Here is a 15319-nt window from a genome sequence, read left to right as displayed (position 1 = left end):
GTTCCTGACTGCTAACATGGGCATAAAACTCTGAAATGTCATTACAGGCATTACAGAACAAAAACGCTCTGAAAGTTTTATCACTGATGTTATAGTTACACAAGGTAGAGTACAGATACACTGTAAACTACAAAACACTCAAAAAAGAACAATTACTCACAATTACTTAAAATTACTGTTCTGGCTAGTTTTATGTTAAGTTGAAGGAAGCTAAAGTCATCTAAAAGGAAGGAACCTCAATTGGGGAAATGCCTCCGTAAGGTTCTGCTGTAGGGCTCAGCTCACGGTGGGTGGGGCCATTCCTGGGCAGGTGGTCCTGGGTTCTATAAGAAAGTAGGCTGAGCAAGATGTGGTGGAGCAAACCAGTAAGAAGGACCCCTCCATGGCTTCTGAGTCAGTTCCTGTCCTGTTTGAGTTCTTGTCCTGACTTCCTTCAGTGATGAATACTGATTTAGAAGAGTAAATGAACTCTTTCCTTCACAAAGTTCTTTGGTCATGGTGTTTTATCATAGCAAAATGGTCCTAATCAGGACAGTTTCCTGGTCCAGAGGACTTCTCCCGGTAAGAGACTCCAACTGGCCATGCTATTGTGAAGGATACATTCCCCCTACCATGGCTCCCACACTCTCTCTTTGTCCTAGTTTTATTTTCTGCTTCATTTTGTCCCCTCAATACATTGTTCTGTTTGTCCTTAGGTTGCATGTTTCTGTGTATCAGACAAGGATATTCACAGAGGGATGGCTTTCATCTGTTTTGTCCTCTGTCCACCCTCAGATCTGTGAACAGTACAAGCACCAGGCACAGACTCAGGCCAGTCAATTCTTGTTGCAAGAATAAATGGCCCTTAGGATGCTGTATTAGTGACCTTTTCCTTATTGGTGTAACCAAATGCCTTTCAAGAACAACTTGGGGGAGGAAGGTCTTCTCTTGGCTTAGAGTTTCAGGGGATAAAGCCCACCACTGCAAGAAATGAATACCAAGCAGAAGTATGGGTGTGGAGAGGAAACAGAGAGATGACAGGCTGAACTAAGGTACATCAAGGCCCTAACACATGTGACCCATTTCCTCCAGTGAGGCCTCATCCTAGCAGAGCCTATGAGAGACACGTCACACTCAAACACACACTACCGCATGACACAATAAGATCCTGTTTTGAGTGCTCGCTTTGGCAACACATACACTAAAATTGGAATGATACATAGAAGATTAGCATGGCCCCTGAGCAAGGATGACACACAAATTTGTGAAGCGTTCCATATTTTGTAATCTCGACTCCTATTATCTGTCTGTAGCATTAAATGAAGTATATTGGTTTACACCCTCCCCCCAAAAACGACCCTGTCTTGACATCCCCCGCTCATGAGGATTTCAAATATTTAAATTTCAAATATGTCTTCATTTCTAATGTAACATCTAGTTTGTTATTGAGGGCAAGACAGTACATCATCCACTTTCCCCACATTTGATTCTCACTTAGTCACAATTTCCATAGACCTATGAGCTTCAAAGATGTCATCCAGTATGGCGCTCAAAAGATAGGGGAGTTCCCTCAGCAGAGAAGACAGAAAAGAGCAGCCCTGTCACAGCATGACGAGCTGTACCCGGGCCATATGTCTATGACTTTGTTTACACTCCACTTGGGTGTCATTCTGCATAGAAAGCCACTCATCGATCGTCCCGCTAATGAGTTGGTGAGTAACTAGACTCTTGTATTTTCCAGTTACGTGCTCTACTTTATTTCTGGGGAGTAACACCAGGAATGATTTGAAAGGAAGGACCCAAGAGAGGAAAACACATGCAGAAATCTCTCCAAACCTTTCAAAACACATCTACATGCAGCTATGTCAAAGATGCACCGTCACTAGACTTAGAGTTAAGAGAATACTTCAAACGACCAGCATTCTGCATGCGATGAAATATAATGTAAGGGAGAAACACCTATTCCAAAATCTTAAGCATTTTAAGAAAGGTTGGAGTCTACGCCCCAGGAGACTCTAGCTTATACAAGACTGTTCATCTCTTTTACACATTTTGTATTTGTTTGGGGCCAGCACTCACTTTTTATGTTCAGCGTTTGAACTTGAGTTTTGTCTTTTGAGCTCTCTTGCAAGCCTAAGCGAGACCAGTGCTGCCCAGACGCGCCAGTACTAGAGGGGCAACTACCATCCAATAAATGCTTAAAAGCACGCCTGCCAGCATATCCCATTTTATTAAACTTAGCTGCTTGGATTGCCACAATAAGATGACATAGGCTGGGTGGCTCATAAAAGGTAGTCACTAAGGGCTGGCTGAATGACTTAGTGAGGAAAGGTGCTTCTCGAATGCCCCATGACCTATGTGCACTCTGCAGAAGCCACATGACAGGACAGAGTCAACACTTACGAGTCATCCTCTGACCGCCGAAGATGCACCCCAACCCATACATACCCTCTCCAAACACACAAACACAAATTTTAAATAGCTCTCTAGTCTTATGGCTATGTAGAATAGAAGTCTGAACTCAGGATGCCAGCTTGCTTGAGTTCTAACAAGGCCTCTCTTCCCACTTGTAGGCAGCTGCCTTCCTGCTGTGGAGGAAGAGAACAACATGGTAGAAGAGAAAAGGGACCCTTGGAGGGGGGGGGGTCTCTTGTATAGGGTTATGATCCTATTTATGAGGGACTAGAGCCTTGACCTGACTTTGGAGGGGAAACATTTAGTACATGGCAGTCATCGCCTGAAAATCCATCTTTAACACCTAAGGGAACCGGGTGGCTATAAGTAGTGATTCGGACAGGAGCAAGAACTCTAAGGCACACTGTGTAGATCAGTCATGTGGTTTCTTTGTTCCCTGTCTGTTGCCATGGCCTGGAGGTTGGTGCTACCCTCCAACTCATGCTGAACCCCCACCTTCCATGTGATGACATGAATTTAGACTTAGCTCATCAGGGTGGGAACCCAGGATGCGACTTAGGCCTTTACAAGAGAAGAGGGGAAGGTCTAGTGATTTATTTGGCTTAGTTAGTAGTTTGCCTGTCTTGGAAGCATAAGACCTGAGACCCATGCCCAGAACCCACGTGAAAAGAGCCTGGCTTGTACTTATAACCCCAGTACTGGGAAAACAAATCAGGTAGATCCCTGGAGGCTCATGGCCAGATAGACAAGCCTATCTGCTGAGTCCCAGGCAAGAGAGAGATCTGCTCTCAAATAAACAAGGTGAGTAACTTGTGATGAATGACCCAAGGTTGCCTTCTGGCTTCTACATACCTGTGTACACTGTCAACACAGTCTACACAGTTTTGATGGTGCATATACAGAAACATATATCCACCCATACACACGTTCACAGGTACTTGTATGTGCATACACATGAATGTGCATGCATACACAAACATATACACACAGAGAGCAAGAAAGAGAGAGAGAGAGAGAGAGAGAGAGAGAGAGAGAGAGAGAGAATGGATAGGAGAAAAAAACAAGAGCAGAGCTCATTCTCACAAAGTGAGGACAAATCAATACCACAGCCATTCGTAAGCCAGGAGAGGACCCTCAGTAGGAATCAAATCCGTTGGCATCTTGATATCTTCATCTTGGACCCTGAGCTGCCAGAGCAGTGAGGAATGCCTTCTGTTTGAGCTGCTCAAGCTTTTATGTTAGCAGCCTAAGCTAAATCAGACAGGGACAACTTCACTGTCCATTCCTGGTGAGGACAAGGTGAAGCAGAGAGTAAGGTACAGTGGCAATAGAGAAGCTGTGTTCTCTGAGGCCCCTGGCTGGGCAGGACCCTAAGATGGATGAACACTTAGAGAGCCAGGCAATATCTAGATCCGATCTCTTTATTTTCTAGAAGAATTCCTGATTACTGTTCAAGGCTGCACAAAAATGAGCACAGGGCCATAGATAGATGGTTGCTTGCTTTATGGGACTGGAGAAACTGGTTTTCATCCTTGAGCCAAGAGTACTCCACTTTAAGAGCAAAATACATCACCGGCCTTAAGTCACCACAAAGCTGAGCGTAAAGTGCCAGATTTACCACTTTAATAACTAGATCATACTGCTTCTGACTAGTAAACGCTCAAGCAGGACAGAAAATCAGCAGTGTATGACACCAGTTAAAAATTATTTAGAAACCAACAATTTCAGCACTCTGTAATTTTTCTCCTCTCTCTGGGAGGTGGTGAACAGAACGGAATCATTACGACGAGGCACACAACAGAAACGTCACTTCTTCCTGCCATGTCGGTCCTACTTGCAACTTCTTCAGCCTGCAGTAATTGTCAGTAATAAGTAGACTGTATTCAAGTGGCAGGATTGATTTGCCATTCAGTATTACAACCCACCACAAGGATCATAAAAAGTGAGGGGAAAAAATGGCATGTAGAGGTGCACTCGATCCATGCAAATAACCTGGAGCAAGCATACACTTTTCCTGAAAGAAATAATAAGGAGCATGCATCCCGGTCACATAATAAACAGCATGGCGGGGGGAGGGTGGCACGGAAGTCCTACATCAAGTGAGACTTTCCATGGGTGAGCTCATGTGTGAATTTTAGAGGTCATTCACATTTGCTTCCTTGATGATACGTAAGTCCTTCTTTTCACCTTAAGAGAATAGCCAGCAAATCTATAGAGAAATGGCTCCATGCTTTTTCAGATGTCAATAAAACCCAAGACCTAGACACCCTGTCAAAGGACAGAGCTCAGCCTCTGCATGGGGGCTCCTGAGTGCGACACTTGCTTCTTCTACACTACCGGTTTGTTTTAGTCAGGGTTTGTATTCCTGTACAAAGCATCATGAGTAAAAGCAAGTTGGGGAGGAAAGGGTTTATTCAGCTTACACTTCCACATTGCTGTTCATCACCAAAGGAAGTCAGGGCTGGAACTCACACAGGGCAGGAACTTAGAGGTAGGAGCTAATACAAAGACCATGGAGGGAGGTTACTTACTGGCTTGCTTCCCCTGGCTTGCTCAGCTTGCTTTCTTATAGAACCCAGGCCCATCAGCCCACTCACAATGGGCTGGGTACTCAGTGCTTTAATCACTAATTGAGAAAATGCCTTGCAGCTGGATCTCACAGAGGCATTTCCTCGAGGGAGTCTTCTTTGTGATAACTCCAGCTCAAGTTGACACACAAACCCAGCCACTACACAGTGTAACACTTCACATTTAACTCTACTGGCCAGGCCTTCTCATGAATAGAAAGCGACATTTCTGTTCATACACACGCGTGCGCGCGCGCGTGCGCGCACACACACACACACACACACACACACCTCCAAAGCAGGGGATGAGTTCAATGCCTATGTCATCACAACCTCATGTTTATCGTATGCTTTTCATTCTAACCAGCAAATTTAGCAGAGTTAGGCAGACCCTAATGAGGCTTTATTAGGAGCTATGCAATATGGTATAGATGGTGGCACATGCCTTTAATCTTAGCAATTGGGAAGTAGAGGTGAGAGGATCAGGAATTTAAAGTTATCCTTAGCCACACATGAGTTCAAGGCCAGCCTAAGCTATGTGAGATCCTGTCTCAAACAAGCAGTAAGACAAAACAAGGCAGGGGCTATGGAGATGGCTCGGTTAGTCAAATGCTTGCTGAGCGAACACAAAGACCTGGTGTATTAAAAATGTCTCTCACAGAAAAGTGAGTGCTCTCTGGCTACCCACTGTAAACAGGATCCCATTTCTTGCCTCGTCCATCTAGGCTCTATGATTGTTTTGTTTTCTCTGCTGCATCAACTTACACGGTACGGATTTCTATGTTTTCATTCCTGTGTACTTGGGTCCCTTCAGGAGGAAGTTCCCAGGAACTGGATATGGACATGTTTTGTTCTGAGCTGTAGGTTAGAGGAGGAACCTGGCATAGTGCAGGAGCTTGGAAGACATGTTTAAAAGATGGTTCTGACAGAGTGTACAGGCAGGCCGTCTCTGTTTAGCCAGGCCTGCATGTCTGCCTGGGGGCATGGCTGGCCAGCCTGCACAGGCCCTTCTATTAACTGTGAAGTGAGGCAGGCACCATTCCTGGCTTCTTCCTATATCCATACATGTCTTAAGACGCCTCTCTTTTTGTTCAGTAAAGCCTTTTGGAGGAGGCCGAGCGTTGCCCAGAGGTACTCCTGGTGCCATCTTATGAAGTGAGCTGGGCATGCGCAGAGATCTCCCTGTCTACCATTTCAGTATGAGCTCTGTGATCTTTGAGCAAAGCATGTCCCTAAATGTGTCTACCTTTTCTTCTTGGATTGAGCATGCTCAGGAATTCACACATGTCCTAATATGCCTGCCTATCAGAACATGCATAGGTCCCCAGAAGAAAAGCCTTCTCCACCTTTTTACCTCTTGGCTGTGTTTTTGTGTTTGGCTCTGCGCTCAGTGCCTTCCATTTGGTTCCCCCATCCTTTCTGGAAAGCTAAAGGATGACTTCAACTTGGACCACTGAGCCAGAAGAGAACACAGCCAACCTGTGCAGATTTCCCTCCAATGCCAAAGTTTACTATCAATCAAAAGTTCACTTGTGTGTGCAAAAACCCTACCTTACTAGACTGGCTACTTTTCTATTGTCAGTTGTGATTTAAAGAACAGTTATACAGATTAAACACTTACTGATAATAAATCATAAACCAGCAACAGCCTTTTGAGACAAGAGGCAGAATGACGATTTTTTTTTTTTTGATTTACATTTCTCTCCCATCATTAAAAACTATTTTTAGTGAAGGACAATATGCCCAATGAAACACTGGGCATCTCAGAGTGAGTGGCTGCTGGCTGTTTGTTGGGTTTTTAATAAAGGTTCCCTTTACCTCCTACAATCTCCCATGCTCAGTTAGCACATCTGCCTGGCTGCTGGAGTACAGTGTGTGGTTAAAAATGCGCTGCTTGGGCTGGTGAGATGGCTCAGTGGCCAAAGGTGCTCGCTGCCAAGCTCGACATTCTAAGTCCAGTCCCTGGAACACACCTGGCAGAAGGAGAGAGCTGACTCCCTTAAGTTGTCCTCTAACATCTACAAGAATGCGTGTGTATGTGTGTACATACACAAACAATTACATAAATGTGCTAAAAATGTTTAAATATGCTGCAGAAGGATATCTTCTTTATGTTACTACATCCAGGTGTCTCCTCATTGTGCGTAGCTCTAAGAAATTCTTGACTTCAGAGATTTCGAAACCACAGGGGAGGGGAATATGTTCACCCCAAATATGTCCCATGTCTGCTTTCGCATGTTGAATATCATAGAAACAGTGTGAAGAAACAGCTCAGGGAAGCAAGGAATGCTGGGAATCAGAAAGTGTCCCTGGATTGGCTGTGGCAAGGCCCTGAATACAGCTTCCTAGAGCTCCAGAGAAGTGTCACTGACAGGGTTGTCACCACAGGTACAGGTTGTCCTCAGTATCCATGGCAGAATCCCAGGATCCATCTCCCCCACCAGAATCTGTGCACACTCAAGCTGCTGAGTCAGACGGCGTAGTTATTGTACACTCTTGAATACGCACTCATACATACTTTAGAGTTTTCACTATATGTGAAAATGCATTTTGAATCTCTTTGTATTTATGGTGTGTGTGTGTGTGTGTGTCTGTGTGTGTGTCTGTGTGTCTGTGAGTAGGTTGCCTGCATAAAGGCATGTATGGAGTTCAGGGAACAGATTTTGGAAGTTGGTTCTCTCCTTTCACTACGTGGGTCTGAGGGTCATTGAACCCTGGCCATCCAGCTTGGTGGCAGGGGCCTGTACCCTCTGAGCCATCTCTCAAGCCTTCAGATATAGTTTCAGTTAGGGATTCTTAAGCCTTCTTTTTTCATGACTCCTTAGATTCAATAAATTTTTAGATAATGTTAGGTATATAGGGATATGAAACAATTATCAAAATTAAACATTTTAGATAATGTTAAGTATATAGGGATATGAAACAAGTATCTAAATTAAATATTTACTTATAATAAATCATAAACATTATTTTAAAACAATTCTTTGATATATATGCATGCATAAAATTTTGTCACTTACAAATGACTAAAGCAAATGAGATCGGTGTGCTTGTTTATTTTTACATAAGAAATTAAATCTTGACTGGATATTTGATACTGCAGGAGGCAGAACATCTATAATTTTTAGAATTGATCAATGGTTCAATCTGATTATCATCTATGTTGAGACTGCCACTTCATAAAAATATGTGGTACAAAATGACAGAACTATATTTAGGGGCTTCTTGGAAATTGTTTCAGTCTTTACTAACCTCAAGCATAATTTCTTTAATAATCATCTTTTATAAAACTCAAGTTGGCCATTTTTTAAGCAACAATTTTAAAAATCAAATATACTAACAGAACACAGTTGAAAGATGGGCTACTTTGGTAGTTACATGCCGGAGCATATTAAGCTGTTGGGTTTCTGAAAGAGCAGACTCTGCACTGTAAAATGTTCCTCACATGCAAGGGCCTCACATCTGAGCCCAGGAGCTTGAGGGAGAGTCTGTTGGTGCCCTGTGGTCAGAATGCAGCCGGCGTGTAGTGGTCTGATGACCACATGCTCCTCAATATGGACACATGGTCTTCACAGCAACAATGCTAGCGAGTGCTGGCACACATGGTTTGGGTTTGTCGGTGTGGCCACACATGACTTTAATTCAAGCACTTGGGAGATAGAGGTCAGAGGATCAAGTGCTAAAGATTACATCCCTCGGCTGTATGTTGAATTTGAAGGCCAGTCTGAATTACATGAGATCCAACATCAAACAGCAACAACAGCAGCAGCACTGAAACGGTTAAAGAGTCAAGGATGTGGATGGCTCAGTGGGGAAAGGTGCTTGCTGCTAGTCTGATGCTCTTCCTCTGATCCCTGGGGCCATGGGGTAACTACTCACAGTTTACATCAATCTGTACTGCTTATGGAATCCAATGCAGTGTAGATGTTGTATAAGCAGTTGGTCCACTGTATTGTTTAGAGGCATTGTGAGAAAAAAAATTTTTTTGCATGTTCCATACTGATGCATATACCTATTTGAGTTAATTAGTATTTCATTTTTGAAGCCTTTTTATATTTTATTTCCTATTTTATTGAGCGAGGAGGGGAAAGTGTGTTGGACTTGGCTAGAATCTAGATATTAAGTTTCTCCTGGAAAGTTGATGCCATGGTCTCAGGCCTGGAGAGCAAAAGAGCAAGAAATATGGATTTCCAACTTTTCTAAGTCAGTAAGCACATCTTTTTCTTCCTTTTTAATTTAATTTCTTTTACATAAGTTTTCAAGACAGGGTCTCATTGCATAGCACAGTACCACAGTGTTCAACTTTACATAGGTCCTGGGATTTGAACTCAGGTCCTCATGCTTGTGCTGCAAGCCCTTTACTGACCGAGCTCTTTCTCTATCCCCCAGGGCTATTTTTTTTTAAAGAAGTGAAGCTAGAATGAAGAATCCAAGCCCCTATAGATGCTGGAAACATGTGGAAGCTGTTCATACAGACGTCACTTCATAGCAGCTGATGAAAGTAAACGCCATTTGCTCTTTAGATTCTAATGTAGTTGGCAGTGTCGAAAGTTCAAGAGATTTAAACTCCTTTGGAACATTTAAATTAAGCTGGAGGTATTAAGAGCCGTAACTGATTTTCTCCCAGGATCACGTTTGGAGTCCATTTCTACGATCCCATTGCATTACATTCAGGCTTTAAAATTATAGCTCAGCAATCTATTTTAAAGAGTAGACCTATTGTTAGCTGATTTCACAACTCCTTTTCTGCTTCCACTTAAAAAAAAAAAAAAAAAGGAAGAAAATCTTGAACTCTGAACTCTAATCAAGGAAAAATCAAAATTTCCTTGTGAGTATTTGGGTTGGCATTTACATCTTGGCCAGTGATCTAAATGTTCTCTCCCTCTTCTAATCAAGGCATTAAAACAAAGACCTTTCTAGAATCTGAGAGGTTACCTTTTTTTTTTTTTTTTTTTTTGTGGCTCTTCCTTATTTACTTCTGCATACGGAGATGAGTGAGGGCTGTATGGTCTCCTATGACACCTCTTCCAGTTTCACAAAGTGCTGGCTGGTGGCAGCTGTGAGGAACAGGGAGATGTTGTTGGGCACCAGGCAGGCCACTCCTGGGAACTTAGCTTTGCCACACTTCCATCTGCTTCAGCATTATGGGCCAAAAGGACCACCCTGCCAGTGCAGATGGCCTAGTGGCTATATCCTACAGAGGACCTTATCCATCAGAAGTGCAGTCGGTCTGGAGAGAGAGCTCTGTCAGTCCGGTGCTTGCAGCTCAAATAAGAAGTCCTGGGTTCAGTTTCCAGAACCCACATAACAAGCTGGGCAAGGTGGTGCAGGCCTGTAATTCCAGCACTGTGGTGGTGCAGTCAGGACTCTGGGGCTTGCTGGGGCTGCCCGTCTAGCTGAACTGGTAAGCTTCAGGTTTAGTGAGAGATAGCAACCTCTGGCCTGCACATGTATGTGCACTTGCATACTTGCATGCAAACCTGCACATAACACACAATACACACACACACACACACACACACACACACACACACACATCAATCACATAGACACATATACCAAATAAAAGTAGTAAAATACAACAAAGAAGGAGCCTCTTCAAGACTTCCTGCATGTTCAGAAATGTGTAACAGGATAATGAGAAGCAGAAATCTTACTTGGAATAATGACTTAAAGAATTTCTAATTTCACTGAGCCTCTGGTTTGCTGTAGACACAGTTGAGCATCTGAGGACATATCAGAAACTGATCTGAAAGTCTAGGGACATGCTTGGGTCCCTTCTTTCCCATGCCAAGTCATTCGCTATTCTCACGTTTTATTTCACTACTATTTGTAGGAGTGTCGGACTGCCCAGCAGGCTTCAGATGGCAGTGGGTGAGATGAGCCTGCAGCAATTTTCTATTTTTGAATTAAGTTATCATTTGACATACAAAATGTAAAATTTCCATAATCACACCACCAGAGTGACAGCCGTACTCCTTGCCATTTGTCCATCCCCTCCTCTTTCTCTGTGGAGTAATTGGCAGGCAGCCTGAAAGGGTCCTGTGTGCTCTGCAGCCTGAATTCTTGATGACAGGCACCCTGAAGGACAGGTACAATTTGCCCATGGAGACACTTCACGCAGCCTCAATATTAAGCCTGTCTGTACCCAGAGTGATGTGCCTTTAAGGTTTTCAATGATAAAGTCTAGTAGAGAATGGTATTGTCACCTCCAGATTGAATAGAAGTGCACAAAGAAGAAAATTGATGCCCCTGCCCATTTCCTGGGAGCCTCAGAACAATCCAGTCACCCCAGGATTTACCTGCATTGAATACACAAAAACAAAATACAGATGAGGAAGGCCACTATGCCAAGGGCTGCAGCTTCATTTCCAAAACTGGCTCTAAGTCACATTCAGTGGAGACCATAGGTCAATATTTAATCTCTGTTTGTATTTAATTCTCTGCAGTAAGAATTTTGGAGTTTTGGTTTCTTTAAAATACACAGAAATATTGTAAGACTATGTTTTCATTTTAATGTGTGGGATGTGGGGCTGCTTCAGATTGTACACACAGCAGCTGACTATGATTTGTCGCGTGCTCTAGCAGGGAGTGCTTTTTGCCACCTGCAGATAGTTTCGCGGTTGTGTGATGTTTGGAATTATGGGAACTTTTCAGAGGGTCTATAAATGCTAGAGCCCCACTAGGTGGGTAGTTTTGGGTGAGTTGTTAGTTGATTGTAGTTTGTTAATTAGTCGAATGAAAAGAAGAAACAAGAAGAAATTAGGTATCCTGACTGTGAAGATCCAAGTTTCCCCCAGGAACTTGACACACCCAATCAGCAGGAGGTAGTCTAACCATAACATCACCTCTTCCCTTCTATCTTTCTTTTCTCTCCTATCTAGTGTTAGGCAGTTGGAAGGGTGGGAAAAGGGTGGAAGAAAAAAAAAAACCCACAAAGTAGAAAAAGACAGGCAACGATTCTCAGTAGGTAGATAGGATTGGAGCATGTCTGCTCCCAGCACTCACATGGCAGCTCACAACTGACTGTGACTCCAGCTCCAGGGGATCTGACACCCTCACACAGACAAGCAAGCAGAACACCAATGTACATTTAAAAAGAAAAAGAGGAAGAGGATCTGGGCTGGGGAGACAGTGCAGTTATAAAGAGCCTACTGTGTGGGCATAATGACCTGGATTTAGATCCCCAGTGCTCACCCCAGCACTCACATGAAAGCTAGGCGTGCTGACCTGTGTCTCTAACCCCTAAGGCAGGAGTAGCTGGAGAAAAAGGAATCCCCAGGGCTCATCGTCCAGGAAGCTGAGACAGCTGGAGAGCTCTGGGTTCAGTGAGAGACACTGTCAAAGTATAAGGTGGTGAATAATAGAGAAAGACAGCCAATGTCAATGCCTGTTCCCCACATGCACACACATGTGCATAGTCTAAAACACACACACACACAAACACACACACACACACACACACACACACACACGTGGGGGTGAGGGGAGGCTGGATCTGGCCTCAGCCTCTTTGGGGAATCTGAATCTTGCTCATTAGCTCTATGTCTGGGGAAACGAAGCCAAATTTTCAGAACTTTGGCTTTCTCATCTATAGAATGGGCACAATAACATCTCTCTCATATAGCTATTGTGCGGATTAAATGAGATATCCCATGAAGATCACACAGCCCAGAAACTAGTCTGTAATAAGCAGATAACAAATGTTAGCTGTGATGATTCTAATTACTTGGTATTGGGGCATATAACAAGGATTGTCTTCTTTATATATGAAAAAACGCTTTGAGTTTCTGGGAAGGTGAGATATGTAAAGTCTGCAGTGTTGGGAGTTACTGAGAAGGCAGAGGGGACTTTACTGTGTTTGTTGAGTGCTTCCAGCTTAAAATCCCCCTTAGGCAAAGCTGAGCATGGGCCTGCACTGATTTCAGCTGCTTACTCGTCACACCTGCTCAAATCACAGGCAGCTCTGGGCTTTTGGAAGCATCTGTGGTTCTGGCTCGGAGCTATAGGGTGGTGAGCGACAGAGCAGACTCCCTCTACAATCTCTCTTCCCAGCTGAGCATTTGATAATTCTGGTCTCCATTAGATAACCACATGTCTTTCTAGTTTTCTTTGAGTTCTCTTTCTTCAGGAGGAAGATGTCACCTCCATATGCCCAGTGGTGCCCATTGTGCCATTGCTTGGCAACAAGGCCCTGGGATTGTTTCTCTCCCAGGCCTCAGTTGTCTCTATTCAGCAGAAGATGGTTCTCCATAATCTACGGTTAAAAACCAGTCCTATGCAAAGAGGACCACACTGGAAAATTCCAAAGAGACTGGGGGAAACGAGCTGGGTAAATAAATGGATTCCAGCTTTAAGAGGAGACCTCCTTCCAAGGAACAAACACTTGAATAAGCGACATCATGGTGCAGAATTATAAGCAGGGTAGCCCAGAATCCCTTGCATTTGATCTCAACTTAAGCTACACAGTTCTTAGAACTCTTCCCACAATTTTAACTTAAGACTTGAGTTGTGTTGGCATCAGGCGGTGTTGGGGGAGATAGGCAGTTTCAAGGCAAGTCAGTCTGAAACTGCTTTGTCAGGACAGGAAATTGATCCTGAAGAGACCAGTGAGTTGCTCAAGGACCCAGAGATAGATGGTGGCTAAGGCAAGATTAGACTCTAGGCCACCTGATCCATGGCTCCATGACACTTTCCTCCACCTCCCATGTTGTGCTGGGTGACTACAGCCAGTGGGAGCCTGGATTACTACCCATCCTCCCTTGGTGTTCCCAAAGGGCCCTGTTGCATCTCCATGTCCCATCCTTTGTCATCCTGTGTTGACCTGTCACCCCTTGTCAAGTGGATTCTTCTTCCCCGCACCTCTGGGCTCCCCCTCATCTTAGGTCTCTGCGCATCTCCCAGTGGAAGTGTGCTGGCCTCTTCTTGAAGGAGACTAAAAAAAGCAGGCGCATGAAGGTGAAGGACTAGAAAAGGGCGAGGCAAGCAGCTTCTTTTTGTTGCTAGAGTTGAGGCGTGGTAGTTTCGGACGTGAATTGCATTGCGGTTTAGGAAACCCTTTTCTTGGGATCCACACATGATCTAAGTTCTGTGAAATCCCGGTCCTCAACTTGGCTCTCACTTCCCTGGCCCCCAGCGTGTCGTGACACACGGAAGTATCTGCCGGTGAGGTGCCTGATGCAGAACTGTTCAGATCCTAACATGGTGTGTGCTCCACCTGAAATATTTCTAGTTTTTCTCCACCCCTCTCCCCCCCCCCCATTTTCCATACGACACACAGTTCCCACTGTCTCCATGCCCTGGTGATCCCCTGTGGGCTCACTATAGAGGTCCAGAATGTTCTATTCAGCCCGTGACTCTGCAGATGCTATACTGGGCTGCACATGGAAAGGGGCAGGCAGCCTGACTCATTTCTCCCAGGAACAGGGGCCTCATCTCCCCAGACATTACTCAAGATCACACTGGTTCCTGTAACTGCCGGTAGCTGGTCACTCTCTTGGCTGGTCTGAAGCTTTGAACATGTTTGTTCTTTCTGTTTTCTCTTTTTTCCCTCCCTCCTTCCTCTCTGCCCCTCTCCCTCCCTTCTTTTTATCTTTCTATTTTTTTTTCTCTTTTTCTCTCCCAGTCCCAAATATACAACCCCCCTGCCTCATCTCTCTCATAGTCTGGCAAGTGCTAACACACCCAGATTCACTACATACATTACACACACACACACACACACACGCACACACACACACATGTAATTATATATGTGTATCATATATATAATTGTGTATATAGTTGTTTATATAGTTAGGTGTTTCTACATTAAAATTTTTTCTTGAAGTTTGGATATAAGGAGAAATTTTGATTTTCTTTGTTAATATTTGGTTGAGCATGACCAAAGTGGTTGTCTCTGGCTCATTTCACTTTCCTTAGAGGATCTAGCACAGAGGGAAATGATCTAGCATCCCCAAAGACTCAGGCAAGACAAGAAAGATAGGGAGGGAGACATGGGAGATATGTTTCTAAGATCAATAAGCAAAGCAGAAGGGTGGGTAAAATACAGAACTGCAGTCTGAACACCCCTGTGGAAACATCCTTCATATGCGTCGCATATGAACACCTCTGTGGGGATATCCTTCATATCCATCTCATAAGAAAAAAGTAAAACAAAGAATAAAGAAATAACAGCAGCCAGAGTCAACCAAGGGCTTAGAGAAACATCAGACTTCCATGGTGAGATCTAATGTGGTATCACAGGGGGATGGCGTAGTTCAGCTGGCAAACTACACATCACGCTAGCCTGTGGAGTTGAGTTTGATCCCCAATAGCCATGTAAAAAGCTGGCAGTGGTGGTATGCATGCTTGTAGTC

General features: G+C 44.1%; 1 protein-coding gene and 1 non-coding gene across 3 annotated transcripts in view; one reads left to right on the top strand and one right to left on the bottom strand.

The window, feature by feature from the left end:
- The window catches only part of Frmd4a (FERM domain containing 4A), a 307939-nt gene that overhangs the window by 231489 nt on the left and 61131 nt on the right, over positions 1 to 15319 (bottom strand). The window lies entirely within an intron of this gene.
- On the top strand, positions 1157 to 1263 carry LOC115065649. The gene has a single exon (XR_003845418.1). It is a non-coding gene; the product is annotated as a U6 spliceosomal RNA (small nuclear RNA).

This window comes from Mus pahari, chromosome 16 (assembly GCF_900095145.1).
Source record: "Mus pahari chromosome 16, PAHARI_EIJ_v1.1, whole genome shotgun sequence".
Taxonomy (NCBI): domain Eukaryota; kingdom Metazoa; phylum Chordata; class Mammalia; order Rodentia; family Muridae; genus Mus; species Mus pahari.
This window is presented reverse-complemented; position numbering and strand designations above follow the sequence as displayed.